This window comes from Triturus cristatus, chromosome 5_1 (assembly GCF_964204655.1).
Source record: "Triturus cristatus chromosome 5_1, aTriCri1.1, whole genome shotgun sequence".
NCBI lineage: Eukaryota > Metazoa > Chordata > Amphibia > Caudata > Salamandridae > Triturus > Triturus cristatus.
The window spans coordinates 942,611,453-942,628,911 of NC_140587.1; positions in this window are offsets into that span (position 1 = coordinate 942,611,453).

Here is a 17,459-nt window from a genome sequence, read left to right on the forward strand (position 1 = left end):
ACATTGGATCATGGTAGGCAGGAGGAATTGGGGTAGGGACATGGACTCGGATAACAGAGGACAGGCGGGACATTGAGAGGCGCACCAAACTGACCCTACAGGGCAAGCATCAGGGTTTGCAGCAGCACAATACACCACACAGGTCATGCGGGACGGGAGTGCAGCACAACAATCCATAGAAAGCAATAGGGAGGGGACAGGACCATGCACATGGACAACAGACAACAGAGGGGAAAGAGGCAATGGTAGCTAGCTGACCATAATGGACAGACAGGAGAGAAAGCTGCAGCATAACAGACCATAAAGGGCAGGAGGGACGGATCAGGGGCATTACAATGGAACCGACAAGCCAGGAGGGAGGGAATAGGGGTCTGCACATGGAAACAGAGGGCTGGGGGCAAGGGGGCAGGGCAGGAGCAGCAAGATGACCATGGAGGTCAGGCAGGATGGGCACTAGAAACAAGACACACCATGGAGAGCAACAGTGAGACTATGATGGCATACACACAGACCATGGAGGGAAGGTGGGAGGGGGTCAGGAGCAGCTAGCTGACCACACAGGGAAGGTGGGAGGGGCCATGGCACTACAGAAGACCATGCATGGCAAGCGGGAGGGTTAGTGGCAGCACAATGGCTATGCTGGGCAAGAAGGAGGGTGCAGGGGCATGCACAAAGGGCCATGGAGGATAAAGGGAGGGTCAGGACCTGGCCACAGACAAGAGAGTTCAGGGGAAGGGGCCTCACAACAGACCGCGCGGGGCAGGCAGGAGGAGCAGTTGCAGCACAACAGACCAGGGAGGGCAGAAGGGTGTGGCAGTAAAATGGACCACGGAGGACAGGAGGAAGGGGATAGGGGCATGGCATGTGGACAGGCAGGGTGGAGGTGGCAGGGACAGGTTACAGTCATCTGACAATGCTAGGCAGGTGGTAGGGGAATGGCAGCTCAACAGAACACTCAGAGTAGATAGGAGTGGCAGGTCCATGGAACATGGTGGTCAAAAAGGATGGAGCAGGGGCATGCACAAAGACATCGGAGGGCAGGGGGAAGGAGAATAGGGGCAGCAAGCAAAGCACAGAGGCTAAGCAGGAGGTCAATGATGGGCCATAGAATTGGGCAATGGAGGGCAGGATGAGTGGACTGGTACATCATGCTAAATGCAGGGCAGTGGCAGCACATCAGACCATGCATGGCAGGAGGGAGGAGGCTAGTCCATGGATTCAGACAACAGAGGATAGGGAGGAGGTGGATGGGGCAGCAAGCTAACTGTTCATAGAAGGTGGGTATTAGGAACTTTATTGTTTTTAAAATGTGTGTCTGTGCAAACTACTTAAAATATGAACAAGTATGCAGCATAATCTCACTTTTATTCAGGAAGAAGAGGACGTTTGGGACTGTGACTCCGGGCTCACTTGGTAGAAACATCCCCTGACCCTCCACCCCCCATCGCAAAATGTAATGCCCGTGAAAAGGGTAGGTGGACGCAGTGTTATATAGAACATAGTCCTGAGAGCACGATTGAAAATGAAAACTAGATATAGTATATGGTATAAACTATGCACCAAAAAGTGTGATATAAGATGAACCGGGGCGTGAAATATAATATGCAATAAATTGTGCGCAATGACAGATTCATTGGAGAGCGCGAGATAGCACAGGCACTAGCGCTTGCTATGTGATATGCGCCTTGGAGTGTAATATGCACAGGGCAGTGTTGTGTAACCTAAGTAGTCTCTAAAGTTGTAATATAAAATATGTGCTGGGTAGTGTAACATTGCATATGCACTGTGACAAAGATATGGATCCCAGATTGTAATATGTATGGCATAGCGCTGTGCTTTATAACATAGGCATCGAGGAAGGCACGTTAGATGGGGCAATATAACCCGTGCGAAGGCAAGTGTGGCATGACATATTCACGGGGTGGTGTTACAGTGCACATGGGCTAGAGAGTGTCATAGCATACGCACTAGCTGGTGGAATACAACACAGAGGTGTGTGGCACTCGGCGGGCAATGGTGGGTGTAACACAGCATTGGGCTCAGCCAGGAGCACGCTGTGACTCTCAAGTGAGGTTTGTCTCCTTTCCAGAGAGTAAAATAAAAAGTATTATACATCCGGCGGTGGATGTGTGTTTTATTAACCGTGAGGGGGTTTCTTGCATAGTTTGGTCGAATTTTTGTCGAATCCCCTTTGAATGGCTTGGTGTGCATCTGTATTAAATGTGCCCGTCAATAGCTACCCATGTTTGTATAAATAAACGACAAGGGTGTCTACTTGGAGAGTACCCACCAGCGGGGGCGCCGGGATTAGGTACGGTAGGGTGTCAGACATGTCAGAGCTTCACTAGCGGTGTGAATACATTCTACGTGGATTCATTGTATGCATAGTCGCCTTTTAATGAATATCACGCAAATCGTCATGGTGATAGGTACATACGGTTTGTCCAGCATGTCCTAGGTGTTTCTATAAATATATATTTAAAAAAATAAATAAAAAACAAAGGCCGGCCCCGGGGGATGGGGTCCCCGGGGCCAGAAGTGGCCTGAGGAGGGGGGCAACACAGCCCCCCCCCTAAAGAATAATTTTTTTTTAAAAAGGCCATGACCTGGGGGTGGGGGTCCCCGGGGCCAATTAAGGCCTTGGGAGGACCAAATTCATTTTTTCCAACAAAAAAAAATTAGGGTGCAGGCCCTGGGGGATGGGGTCCCCAGGGCTAATAAATTAGAAAAAGAAAGGGGGCCACACAGCCCTCCTTCTTAAAAATAAATAAATAAAAGACCGGCATCGCGCCGGAGGCAACGCCCCCTCCTTGCAGCACTCTGCAAACGCACCCCCTGTCCAGTTGTATGTTGAGGAATTAATTCCCCTTCAATACTGAGGGTCCCTGAGGGCCAACTAGCCCAACAGGTATCTCCAGTATGCGCCAGGGAGCTGCGTTGCAGATAGGTGTTCTGAGGCCATGCCCCTTTTTACACCTCCATCTAACGCAGCTCTGTGGCGCTTACTGGAGGTACCTAGTGGGCTAGTTTGACCCTAGGGACCCTTAGGATTCAAGGGGACTTAATCTCTCAACTCAGAACGCCCACAGGCCCTGTGGTGTGTTTTTAAGTTGGGGAAATAATTCCCTTTCAATCCTGAGGGACCCTGGGGTCCAACTAGCCCACCAGGTGCTTCCAGTAAGCACCACTGCTCTGCGTTGCAGAGAGGTGGTTCAGGCCGTGCCACTTTTTACACCTCTCTGCAATGCAGCTCTGTGGCGCTTACTGGAGGTACCTAGTGGTCTAGTTGGACCCTAGGGACCCTCTGGATTCAAGGAGACTTAATCTCCCAACTTAAAACGGCTACAGGGCGTGTTTACACAGTGGGGAAGGGAGGGGACGGGGCATGAGGTGACGTGTTCAAACACGCCCTGTGGTGCGTTTTAAGAGGTAGTTTTAATCCCCTGACCTATTATATACTAGGGGCTTACAGAGGAGGTCATGCTAATCATAGGGGGACCCCAACACATAGTGTGCCCTAGTGTATTTAGGTGTTTTCACTGTATTCTGAGTATCTTTTAACATAGCACTGGCTCTAGGACTGGTTAGTCAGACTCAGTTACCACCAGTATCCGTCTGAAAAAGTTGAGGGTACAGGATGATTTTGCAACTAGGCTTGTTTCGGCTCTTCTGTTTGTTCTTTATGCACGTTATACTTCTTCCTGCACTTTTCTTAGTCTTTGAGGACTTCTGTTGCTTCTTTCTGCATTTCTTTTTTTTCTTTCTGTGCGTTTTTCCTTCTGTCTTCACATGTCCTAGCTCTGTAGGCATAGCTAGAAATTAGCATTTTGAAATTCACTGAAAAAAACATAGGTTTCAGGCACGTTATAGCTAGGAATTAGCATTTAAAAAACCTTAGAAATTCACTGAAAAAACCATAGGTTTCAGGGGCGTTATAGTTAGCTGGACTTTTCACTCGTACAAAACCATAGAAATTTCCCCGTTATAGTTAGTTCAGCTAACTATAACTCACGCGCCCGCAATGCACTGCTGATGACGTCACATATTACATCACTCATGACATGGTCAGTGACATCACTCATGACATCACTGATGACATCACTGATGACATCATCCTTGTGATAGAGTGGCAGACCTCCTCTCCCCCTAATATAACCTTTGATACACACATTCAAAAATAGAAATTAAAATTTTCAAAACAATGGACATACCAATACCAGTTACAACAACCTATTCAGTAATTGTAAGATCCACATCCACATCCACTCATTCACCAACAGTCCTATACAGTCACTCATACATGTACTCACTCATCATATGTACTCATACACCTATACATCCTGTTACACAACGCCACTCATCCATAAAGTTACTCACACACATAGTCACTCATGCTAAAGAATCAAACATCCGTTTACCTGCCTAGACAGTTATACACACACCACCACACTTACTTCTACAGAAACTTACACATACTTAGTCTTTTTAACAATCACTTATAGAAACACATACTTATTCATACAGGAACTCTTTCAATCTCTCACTCTCACATATACTCACTTATAGACACCAATAGTCACATATACTAGTTTAAAACATATGTAGTTACTCATAGAGACACTATTGAGACAGTCATTCACTCACTAACACACCCATGCACACACTCATCCACCCATACAGTCCTGCACACATGCTGTCTTCAACACATACAAACAGTGAGTCACTCATTCATGCACCTATGCACTACGTAATACCCCCACAGAACCATACAGACATCAGACACTTATACTGATACTCAAAAAACCAACTAATAACCTATATAGACACTCATGTAGCTACTCACCAACCCATGCAGCCACTTATACACAAAGTGAGAGACTGATACAGATATTTACATATTTAAACATTACTCACCAAGCCATGTATTCACTAAGATACACTTAATCAGTCAGTTATACAATCAATTTTTCAAAAACAAATCATCCATTTAGACACTTATATACCCATTTATTCTTCCATCGACCTTGAGATATACATATATAAAACATATGTAATTTTCAGAAAAACACACATTCACTGGATGATGTCATCAGTGATGTCATCAGTGATGTCATTTGAGATGTCATCAGTGATGTCATGAGTGATGTCACTGACCATGTCATGAGTGATGTAATATGTGACGTCATTAGCAGTGCATTGCGGGCGCGCGAGTTATAGTTAGCTGAACTAACTATAACGGGGGAATTTCTATGGTTTTGTACGAGTGAAAAGTCCAGCTAACTATAACTCCCCTGAAACCTATGGTTTTTTCAGTGAATATATATATATATACATATATTCCTCCACTTTAGCAATGTTCGAGCCAAAAACAGACGCACTCTCGGGTTGGTATTTCAACAATTATTTAATGTGCGGACCCCCCGCACCAACAGATGCATTTCGGCGTTAAGCCTTCCTCGATGTTAGTGACCACAAGTAAATGCAATGTTTAAATGCAAATCAGAAAACTATCATGTGACAATCATAGATATCAAAGACAGTATCGTAACTTTTCATAGCCTTTCCCCAAGGAATCATGGCGGCCAGTGTAGTGGTGTAGTGTGTTGTAGAGTCGAGTGGCATAGAGTGGCATACAATAGAATGGCATACAGTGGAGTAGTGTAGTATAGTGGAGTAGAGTGGAGTAGTGTACCATAGCAAAGATTGGAGTAAAATGGGCTGAAGTGACATAGAGGGAGTTGCATAGTGTGTCGTAGAGTGCCATAGAGTGGCATAGAGTTGTGAAGTGTGTCGTACAGTGGCTCAGAGTGGAGTAAAGTGTTGTACAGTGGAGTGTAGGGGCACAGAGTGTAGTACAGTGTTGTACAGTGGTATAGAATGTAGTAGAATGTTGCAGAGTGGACTTGTATAGAGTAGAGTAAAGAGCTATAGACTGGATTGGCACAGAGTGGAATGTTGTACATTGACATAGGGTGGGGTAAATTGTCATATAGTGGAGTTAAATGGCGTGGCATAGCATTGAGTGGAGGAAAGTGTCTTACAGTGGAGTGGATGTGTCATACAGTACAGTGCAGTGGAGTGCAGTGTAGTGGCATAGCAAAGACTGGAATAAAGTATTATAGCGTGAAGTGAGGTGTTGTACAGTAGAGTGGTATACAGTGTCGAACATTGTGGGAAATTCTCAGAGTGGAGTAGAGTGGAGTGGCATAGAGTGGAATACAATCTTGTAGAATGGAGTAAGGTAGAGTAGAGTGTGGGACAGTGGAGTGGCATAGAGTGTTGTAGAGTGAAGTGGCATATAGTGCGGTTGAGTGGAATGGCGTAGAGTGGAGTAGTGTTTTATAGAGTAGAGTGGAGTAAATTGCAGGGGTGTGGCATAGAGGGAGTTGAGTAGAGTGACATAGAGTGAAATAGAGTGGACTGCAGTCTTGAACAGTGACATAGAGAGGAGTAGGGTTTTGTACAGTGGAGTGGCCTAGACTGGAGTTCAGTACAGTGGAGTGGTGTAGAGTGGAGTAGAGTATAGTGGAGAGGCATAGAGTGGAATAGTATAGCGAGGAGTGGCATAGAATGGCATGGCATACAGTGGAATAACGCAGAGTGGACTGACGTACAGTGGAGTGGCATAGAGTAGAATGGTGTAGAATACTGTAGTGTAGAGTGTAGTGGAGTACAGTGGAGTAGAGTGGAATAGCATGGAGCAGAGTGGAGTACTTTAGAATGGCGTACAGAGGAATAAGGTAGAGTGGAGTGGCATAGAGTGGTGTGGCATACAGTGGAATAACGCAGAGTGGAAAGGCGAAAAGTAGAGTGGTATAGAGTGGAATTGCATACAGTGCTGTAGTGTAGAGTGTGTGGCATACAGTGACGTGGAGTGGAAGAGCATAGAGTGGAATGGCATACAGTGGAGTGGCGTTCAGTGGAATAGCGTAAAATGGAGTGGTGTAGAGTGTATGATGTACAGTGGAATAGGGTTGATTAGAGTAGCTTAATGTGGAGTAGTGTAAAGTGGAGTGATGTACAGTGGAGGGGTGTACAGTAGAATGTTATGTAGTGGAGTGCTGTTGAGTGGCGTAGAGTAGAGTATCATATAGTGAAGTGGAGTAAAGTGGAGTGGCATATGGATCTACATGAAATTTGGCAGGAATGTACAATATGGTGTGCAGAGTAACGCAAGGCAGCAATTTGTGCTGCCTTGCGTTTCTCCAGATTTACCAAGCAATGCAAGGCTAAACATGGTGGCCTTGTGTTGCTTTGTAAATCTGACTTAAGTATTGTGTTGCCTTTACGAGACCATGCGTAACACAAGGGTAATTTCATAGAATAATATATCTTGGCCACAGTTATATATTGGGCCATGGTCTAGTGTGGTAACTCCACAGTATATTGTGGTACATGGCGATGTCAAGGCAGTATATAATTGGCTAATGGCTGTCTTTACAAAACTAAAAGGCAGCCATCATATTTTTACCAAACTTTGTCTGTGTTCTGGCCCACAATTTTCTTTTGATTTATTTGTAGGTTACATACACAGGCCGTAAACCCGATATTTTTGTTCCCAAAATGGAATTATTTGGCAAGTTGAAATCATTACACTTGCTAACAATGCTACACGAGGCCCCACTATAGATGTCCTAATTTCAAACTCAAGGGTCTGCTGTTCCTGTTTCGTCCCAAACCCCACCATTTCCTGAAACTGTTCTACTTACTAGGGCAGTTAGATGTATAGTGTGCCAAAACTAATGTATCAGGGAATGTGAGAGTCAAGAGGATTTGTTTTATTAATGTTTCCTTAAAATGGGCCAGATATTTCATTGCTGAAAAATGCTGTTGAATGAAAACAGGGCGATTGCTTCAGTCCAAAATATCTAGGGCACTGGAAACACCAGATGTCTGAATTAATTTATTTTTGTGACATAGGAAGTCCCAGTGTGCACTGCTAAAATATTGAATGCATCTGATAGATGCCCCTTTGCCTGCGGTGCTGGAAAGCTTTAGTCCTGTTAAATGGGGCACATGTTTCAAAGGAAAGTATGCACTAGTTTTTCAATCTACCTCTGCTACTATACCAACCAAAAACTATGCTGTTCCAAAGACAGAAATCCTTTGAAAGCAAGCTCACACATGCCATCACACTGTTCCCAACACACACTGATAGACGGCCACCTTACCATAGCCAGTATAGTCCGCGTCAGCTCCACACTGGTACATAATTCCTGACTCATTCGGCAGCACCAAACCAGGCAACCAAGTTGCACCAGTGGCACAGAAGATAACTCAGCTGGGGCCCAATAAGCAACACATGTTGCACCTGAGCAACATCAAACGTGTTACATCAACAGCAACAATGGATGTAAGGCCTTATCTCTGGTTCCTTTGGCAAATCAGTGGTTATAAGGCACACCCGTGGTGAGTACAACCATTTACCACCGGTGTCCCATTGTAACCATGTTACATCTTTGGTGAGTACTGCCATTCACCACCGGTGACCCATGGTAACTAAGGGGCATATTTACAAGCAGGCGATAAAAAATTATCGCTGCTTTTGCGGCCGTTTTCGGCGGAAAAGCAGCGATAATTTTATCGCCTAATTAGCAAGGCCACGCTAACGCGTGAAACCTTGCTTTAGCGTGGGGATTCTTTACGCCCAGCTTTGCACCTCTAATGAGATGCAAAGTGGGCGTTCCTGACCTAACATGACGCTAAGTGACATTTCTCCTATCATCAAGCCCCATGCTATGAAGCATAGCGTCAGGATAAGTAGCAATAACCCCTGTTATCGCTACTTTCCTTAGGCCTGCTTCAGGCCTGACTTAGCCATGATATCCTATGGAAGATGGATATCATGGCTAAGTTTGTGAGTCCCTATAAGCAAGCTAACGCCACATTGTGTGAGATTATCGCTGGGTTTCCAGCGATAATCTCACGTTAGGCAGTTAGCGTGAGGATTTTTATCGCTGATGAGATAAGCGTTGCTAATAGCACGCTATCTCACCGATAAAAATCCACGTTACCCGGCGATAATTATCCTCACGCTAAGAGCGCTGAGCGATAATTATCGCCGGGTGTTGCTGATATGCCCCTTAGTCACTCCCTTGACATTCCAAAAGTAGTAAGAGCGAGTAATTAAAGACAAGTACACAAGACGCTTAAGGGTATGTTTCTCAGTTACCAGATGGAACAAGCATATTTACACATAGTAAGCCCTATGTGAAGTCACAACTATTTTTACAGAAAAAAATAATGTACATTTACGAACGTGTGGACAATGAATTTATACATACCATAAACACTATAAGAAGCCCAATCACCTTTTGAGGGTAGCTTAGGACCACAAAACAATGATGGTGCTTGTCCGGTAATTCATTATAAACCAAATGATGACAGGTCCTAGGGAGGATGTTGTTCTGTGGGGGCAGTTTTGAGAGTTCTGGGCTCCGACTGTAAATGGTTGGATCGCCGTTCTTTCACTTTCTCTTTGTGTAGGCAATGCATTTTAGGAGGATTAAACTAAGGTAGTTGAGTTACACAACGAACGGGGGTCCTGCCCAAGACAAAAGTGATGCTTTCATGGTGTCAGAGGCTTGTTCCCAAAACTGAAGAGCCGAGGAGCTCATTACAAGTTCTGTGGGTGTTCCGCGAATATTCCATCATGACACCAGAGGCCACTCTCCCGCCTACCGGTGCAAAATTTCTCACATATTTAAGAGATAGAGATCCCACTGCCTTGGTGGGGGTCATATTGTCAAAAAGTCTACCACTGATGGGAGCACTTGGGGCTAAAATGTTATGCTGACCAGCTTCCAAATTATGATGAACAATCAACATTGTTTTTTGTTTTCCAGAAAGAAATGTGTGTGTTTTTGTGTGTGTGTGTGTGGGGGGGTCTAAAATACAAAAATGTTATTCCTGCCATACACAGAGAACTTTTGACATTGATGATTTTAGCGCTTTGGGAGGAAACATATGTTTCAGTGCTACCACCATAAATTGGGTGGCCCTTACGACTCAATACCCGCAGCAGCCATATGGTGATTAGGCTGCAAGGAAGTGGTTTGTGACAGCAGAACCAGCTGTACATCAGTCATCGAATTCCACCACTGCTCAATGTGACTGAAAGTTTGGGGGTGGTATATCACCTGTGTATTGCTGTTCTCCCCTTCCGCCACACTCTCAGTGACTGCCTTGATATCCATGACCCCAACGTCACAGTGAATCCAGCTGGGCTGCAGATATTGTTGCAGGTAAGTGCACAATGTGTGTGATAGGGCCCATACATCAAACTGGCGTGGTTGATGCATAGTTTTGGGTAAGGTAGGCCCCCAGAGCTAATGACATCCACTGAACGCAACCTTGTGGATTAGGATCTAATGTTGATTTCAAATAATGACATCTACAGAACTATATAGACTAGAAAGAGGAGTCAAATAGTCTGGAAGCAGAGTAACTGAGCAGAGGCACACACTCTGGACTAAAGCCCAGGGCAGAGAAGTGTTGTACGCAGTATGGAAATTGGGAGACAAGTCTTTCACCCATTTAGAAGTACAAAGTATAGTGCATGTACAAAGCAGGCTCACAAAATCCACAGACTTGGAAGGCATTTTATGCATCTTTGAACCCCTTAATAAACAAATGTTCTTAGTTTCGTTTTGCCACCTTGACTGTGAGGTCCTTTTGGCTCCTGAGGAAGCTCTCTACTACCTCGCAATACGAGGCTTTCAATTGTTTTCAACTACATTGAAATCAACGCATTTGACGATAGACACATAATCTCTCACCGCATTTTTACTCAAGGAATATCAAACCACATTTTTATCATTATTTTTGATAATTGCTTACTCTATCTTACTTAAATATATTTCATAGTTGTGGGCATAGGGGTTTGCCCTTTAAGGGCAAGCAATCAATACTGCCAACAATCAGGGCTGGACTGGGAACTGAAACCGGCCCTAGCAAACTGCTCGGCCAGCCCCCCTGTGGGGGCTGAGGGGGCACGGCTGAGCTGTTTGCAAGGGCCAGTTTCATCTGATTTTGTTACCTGGGGCCAAAATTGCCGGCCCCTGGTAACAGAAACGACCCCCAGGGTCCCATGATCAGCCCCCACCCTGGCGGCCCACCGGGGAAATGCCCGGTGCACGCTACGGCCAGTCTGGCCCTGCCAACGATCCAATACTAGTCACCGTAACTCCAAAACTATTGCCTCTCTGCCTTGATAATCGTAACATAATCATACAAAGTTCAGCCACAAGATCAGCCATAGCCCTGGCACAATAGTAGTGCAATGATTACTATTGTGAGCCCTGTCGCAATGGCTCGCACCAGTGACCTCTGAACAGACCTTACCTTGGAAGGTAATAAGCATCAAGGGGAAATTTAGCATAGGGGAAGCCTTGGCACAGGAGCGGCGCGCCCAACAAAATACTCAATAGTCCTATCTGTGACGAGGTCAATACTCCCAACATTCTGTGTGGAAAAACAACTTCCAGTTCCATTAGGCGCTTTTTATAACATGCAGTGCTCTAATTCGTATTTTATTACTTTTTCATAATCAATTGCTTTCTAATCAATAATCCTGTGGTATGACTTTAAGGTTACACAACGCCATTCCATTTTGGATTTCGTAGATTTTCATTAAAGAGCTATTGCTGGAGCGGGTAATGCAAAAATGTTGTATACCCTTCCCATTCTGCATATTTATGCTAATTAGATTAATTATTTAATTATAATCAAACTAATTGATTGAAGTGGAAATTATTAATCAACCTTATTAATGACTGAAATACACGTGGGATTGCTTTGCATGACTTTATTAAATCGTAAACTAAATTATGTACGCATACTAATGATAGACAATTAGAATATTGCATGATATATGTTGCTTTTGTGATATATTTGTGATTTGTGCTTTATTTTGTAAGTATAAACCGCTTAACATTTTATTAATTATTTCTATGTATTAATTACGTTTTGTGTTTCTTTTGCTTAAGTTGACCATTTGGGCCTACCACAAAATGGCTGCCTCTGGTATCTAACCTGACCGTCGACGCTACACGAGGTTTGGGTGAAGTGCGCCTGCGCCAGCTACAGTGGCCTCGTCATGACCCTAACCAGACTGTACCCACCAAGGTCACCCTGGGAAGCAAGCCAGCTTTTCAGAAAGAACAATAAGACGCCTTTAAAACCGGAACAAGCAAGACTGATGATCTAAGAGACATTATTTTGGGAGAACCCTGTCAGACGATTTTCAATTGTCCAATCAGAGGAGCTGAAAACCCATACTTGTTACAATTTGTCAATGATTTTTACTATAAATTATGGTAGAATAGAGAGGTTGGTGCGGGTTCGTTTTGGCTTTTCTCGATTTCCTGACATTATGCTGACGGAGAGGACGGTGACGCTGCAGGACAGCTGTTTCCCTGAATCTTTGACGGACTGAATTAATGCCCAAACTCCTGATGAACTGAAATTATTAAATTTGAGGGGCATAGATTTGCGAGAATACCAGATTTGACTTAGAGGACGACAATTAGCTAGAATAGGTAAATATGATTGGCGATTTGATTAAATGAATGATTTAATTTGCATTAATTAGATAAAGATTGAATTGTTTAACTACAGAATGAGTTGGGTTGTTTATTCATTGAAAATGTATTAATGAAAAGGTAAATTAGAGAATTGAAAGTCAACCTAAACCTGCAACTAACTGATCCATCCCGATTTATGAGAGGAATACTAAAGGTGAAGTTCAGGGCCTAATGAGTATCAGAAGGTTGCGTAGATTTGTTGCTAATTAGGGTAAAAAGGTAATTCCTTTCATGACAGCGTTTGGAAGATAATCGCCCCCCGAGGAACACAGATTGATGGTGAGTGAATGTTGGTGTTATGGGCCCCACCAGCGAATGTATGGATAGTGTATGTTTGTGAAATCTTTGGTCTGTGACGGAGGAAGGGATTTTGTACTCCACGCTGCAGCACTATCACTCAACATTTTAAAAATCCTCCAAAAATAAAATTTACTATCAGAAAATATTTTTATCACTTACTATGTCTATAATTAAAAACGACCATTCAACATTTTGTTCACATGATACCTTTGGTGGTCAACTAAAAATAAACAGTAAAGTAGACTAAAATGTGATTTTCCCGACTCCTGAAATATTTGCACTTAGGGTCTCATTACGAGTTGGCTGGAACACTATACCCAGAGGGGATAGTGTGCAACCCCATCACAGTGGTCCAGGTAGTCCAGGTATTCTGGATTTGGTAATTCCGGGTTCAGAAACATCAGACCTTATTTTATCAGGGTATCTTCACCTGTTGGGACAGTGTTCTCCAGGCAGGGACTGCAGACAGTCCAGCCCCTCCCTGCCTCCTTCCTGCTCTAAGGAGGGAGCAGCCAATGCTCTACTATCAATTTCAAGCCCCCTGTGCCCTCTCCCTATTGCCCTGCCCCCTGCTCTTGGCTTACAGCTCACTCTATATTTCATTAAGCCGGTGGTAAATAACAGCGGTAAAAGGGGGCCTGTATTCGGCCTGGAATTGGGAATTACATATGAGAAAAGATCTCATTTTACTGGGACCACATGTTGCTCCCTATTCCCAGGGGACGACATGTTATTCCTCATTCCCAAGTCAGTAACTTGTAAAGCCCAATATTTGGTGTGGGGATAAGTATCCCTGCACCAAATAAATGGCTATTCATAATGAAACCCTAAAATTAAAAGGACCTCATTAGGAGTGGGCTGATAAATTGTGATATGTGCGGTAACTACTACTACTGCACATGAGCAGCAGTCCCTCTGTATGGGCTGAGGTTTCAGGCCCTTCACCTTCTTCCAGGAAAGAAATGTGTCTTTCAGGCTGAACAAAGAATATTCTGACAAACACTATTATTGTTCAGATCTGTCAGCCAGGATCTATACATGCGCTTAATGTGCATGCTCCTGGCTGTCTGAGCTGAACTTTACTAGGCTGAGTATTTAACAGCCCTTTGGGTGTGACCTCCTCAGCCAGGCAAAAGTGCGTCAAGGCCCTTCCCCTCATGATGAGGGGAAGCGTCACTGATTGCCTAGGACCTCGGCGCTACAGTTTTAAGCACTGAAGTAACCAGGGCCAAGTGTCAATCTGTGACAGCTCTTCACAGAGTGGGGTTGGGTCAGCAGTCTCACTGACCCAATCCCACTCTTTGACTAGTGTGGGACTGCTGTCATCCCTCATTGGCTGACCTAAGGCTAGCCAATGAGGGAAGGCAGCAGTCCCAACTGTCCTGGGATCTCCGAGGCTTCCCTCTCGGAGAGAGCTGCAGTCAAAGTTAGTTTTATGGGTTTCTGATGTTTGGTGTGTGCATGTGTGTATGTATGAATATGTGTTTTTGTGAGTGAGTGTTGTGAATGGGTGTGTGTACGTGTGTGTGTGTGAATGCATGGGTGTGAGTGTGTGTGTGAATGCATGGGTGTGAGTGAATGTGTATGTGTGCGTGCGTGTGTGCCACGCCCCCCTCCCTGGTGATTCCACTGCTTCACATATTACAATTTGAAGTTTTGTGGTAAATGTTGCTGACTTGGCCCTTTCTGCAGGGTCATTTCCAAACATTTGCTTTCACCCTCATGGTTTCTGAACCTGTTTTTGTAGGCTTTTAGGACTTTACCGATGCTAGTCCAGTGATAAAGTGCTTATGCTCTCTCATGGCAGAATTGGCTCATACTCAATTAGCATAGTTTAATTAACTTGCAAGTCCCTAGTAAAGTGTCAATACCTGTGCCCAGGGCCTGAAAATTAAATACTACTAGTTGGCCTGTAGCACTGATTGTGCCACCAACTCAAGTAGCCCTTTAAACATGTCTAAGTTCTGCCATTGCAGCCTGTGTGTTAAGTTTTAAAATGCCATTTCGACCTGGCAAAATAAATCTTTTGCCAGGCCCAATCCTTCCTTTTTAATACATATAAATCACCCCAGGTAGGCCCGAGGCAGGGTGCAGTATATTAAAAAAGTTGGACATGTACTTCTAAGTTTTACATGCTCTTAAATTCGTTTTTCACTACAAGACCTATATCTCCCATAGGATAACATCGGTGTTACCATATTACATTTAATAAGCTGTACATTCCAAATGGGAACAGGTATGCAGTTTGTGTTTGGCATCTTTGGGATAATGATTATAATGGGAAACTCCCTCATATGGCAAAGTCAGATTTTTAATTACAATTTTAAAAATGCCACTTTTAGAAAGATTATAGCAGGAAGGGGTTTGGTCCTAATCGGAAGGATACGGCCTTAATATTAGACTGGAAGAAGAGTTTGTCTTAACAGGTCGTATTTTTGTGCTGATAAAGCAATTAAACAGATTTGAGCCCATAAACTTAATTAATATGGACTTTATGCATTTATTTGCAAAGTCGTTCTTTTGTTTAAATAAATTGTATCCAATTTATATCATAAGTCAGACAAGCATGGCTACGCATCAATTAGTGCACATTGAAACTAACCATATAACAAAAAGTGAAAGAGCACTAAAATCAACTTTGCGCCTAAACCATTGTAACAAACAAACAAACAATTAGTGAATATGATGCAACACCAGTCACAGTTCATAGAACAAAAGCAGCAAGTCGACAATATTTTGCATTCAAATGGTCTTCCAACTGTTCAGTGCTGCTATACACGGGGGAAAGAAAACATTGTGCCTAGTAGTTAGGAATTTATACAACATATCTACTAGGGCAAACTTAATTCCATTAAATAGGTCCCCGCGCTGTAAAGTACCAACGCGTTTCGATTCCCAGTATTTTTTATGGGACTCTCTTCAGGGTATGGACTGGTTTCTATAGGGATAAAGGGAGTGTAAATTAGTAAAAAGATCTCTAAACCTTCCATGTACTACATGATTGCCAATGTTAATGATATAAAATACCTGGACGACAGAGATGTGTTATCTGTGTTGGCTCGGTGGCCGGAAGATAGACAAAAGATACTATCTGTAAAATTAATTGGAACTCCTGTTGATTTCTAAGTAAGTAGTATATTTGTCACTTTGTTGCCTGAATAATGAGGAAGGCACTTACTTGCAATGGGCTGGGAAGTGTGCTTATTTTCACAACTTCTTTACTGTCAGCTGGCTTGCTAGTTTTCGAATCCTTGTTAAATGAGCTCTTTGTGAATGACCAGAATGATTTATTTAGTATGAAGTGTGAAGGTCGATTTATTTGCAAGTTGTAAAGTAAAATGCAGGCTTACTTTTTATGTGTGCGTGTTGTCTCATAACAGGGCAGCTTTTAAAGTCAATCTGTAAATTAAAAGACGGAACGTCGGGGCGTGGCTTGGCGCCCGAGAGATATGGCGGCACTCAGGTGAAGCTCCGGTACGCTCGGAAGACTTCACCACTTCAGGAAGTGCTCCGCGATGTTTGGAGACGAACGCGGACTTATGAAGGCTCAGGGCAACTTTTGAAGGCATCGGCAAGCTTACACGCGATGCTTTCAAGGACTTATTTACGGCAGTAAGTTCTCTTGCGGCTCCGTTTCACCGCGGCCGCCATTTTGTTTTTTCGCTCGCTTTCTCATAAATTGCCACAACAAAGCCTCAACATATATATTTGCCAATAAGCATCCTAAATATGCCCAGGACTATAAGTTTGATGATTTTCACACTGCAGATGGGACTTTTAATGATGTGTCCCACTCACTAATTTTTGCTGAAGCACTTACACTGTACTGTGAGGGGAAGCCATTTTGTGACTAACAAAGACCCTCTATAACGTTTCTACAGAAATGCTGTCACAATTACAATATATGCTTTCCTAAATCTCGAGTGTATCCAGGACTGGAATATTCTTGTTTTTGCATTGGAGTCCTATTGTACAGCATTGCATTTCACTTACTGAATCCTGCTTATGCATACTTATCGCAATGTGCAGTGCAACCACAAAGTAACCACCATTACGCTCCCACAACGTGCAGCTCTCATTCAATTCTCATTCCCATTTTTGAAGAGAGGTTTCAACTTGCTTCAACACATGTACTGTTCAGATGATCCTTCATGCTTTAATTTTGACACCTCATTCATGTGTTGCTGAATTATTCCTTTTTTCTCATGGAAATGTCTCCTCTTTCATAACTGTTCTTCCATAGTGCATCATCTTCCGTATATTTCTCTCAGAAGTGTTCTGAGCGCAATTTATGGGCAGAATTAAAGCGTTGCACTCCTCATCTCTTAAAACTAAGCACATATTTGTAAAGAATTCAAAGATCTTCTCCGAATTCTCCAGACTGGAGGACTCTTTAGCGTCTTCTCCTTAGAGCTTAGGGACAACAATGCATTCCTCTTCTGCAGCCTTAGGGAAGTCCAATACCATAGGGCTAAAAAAGGACCCTCCCTCCCCACCTAATTCAACCTCGCCAGTTTCTATGGAGCTACTACTGGAGGAAATTAGAGCTCTTAGACCCTTCATGGAAGAGATCAA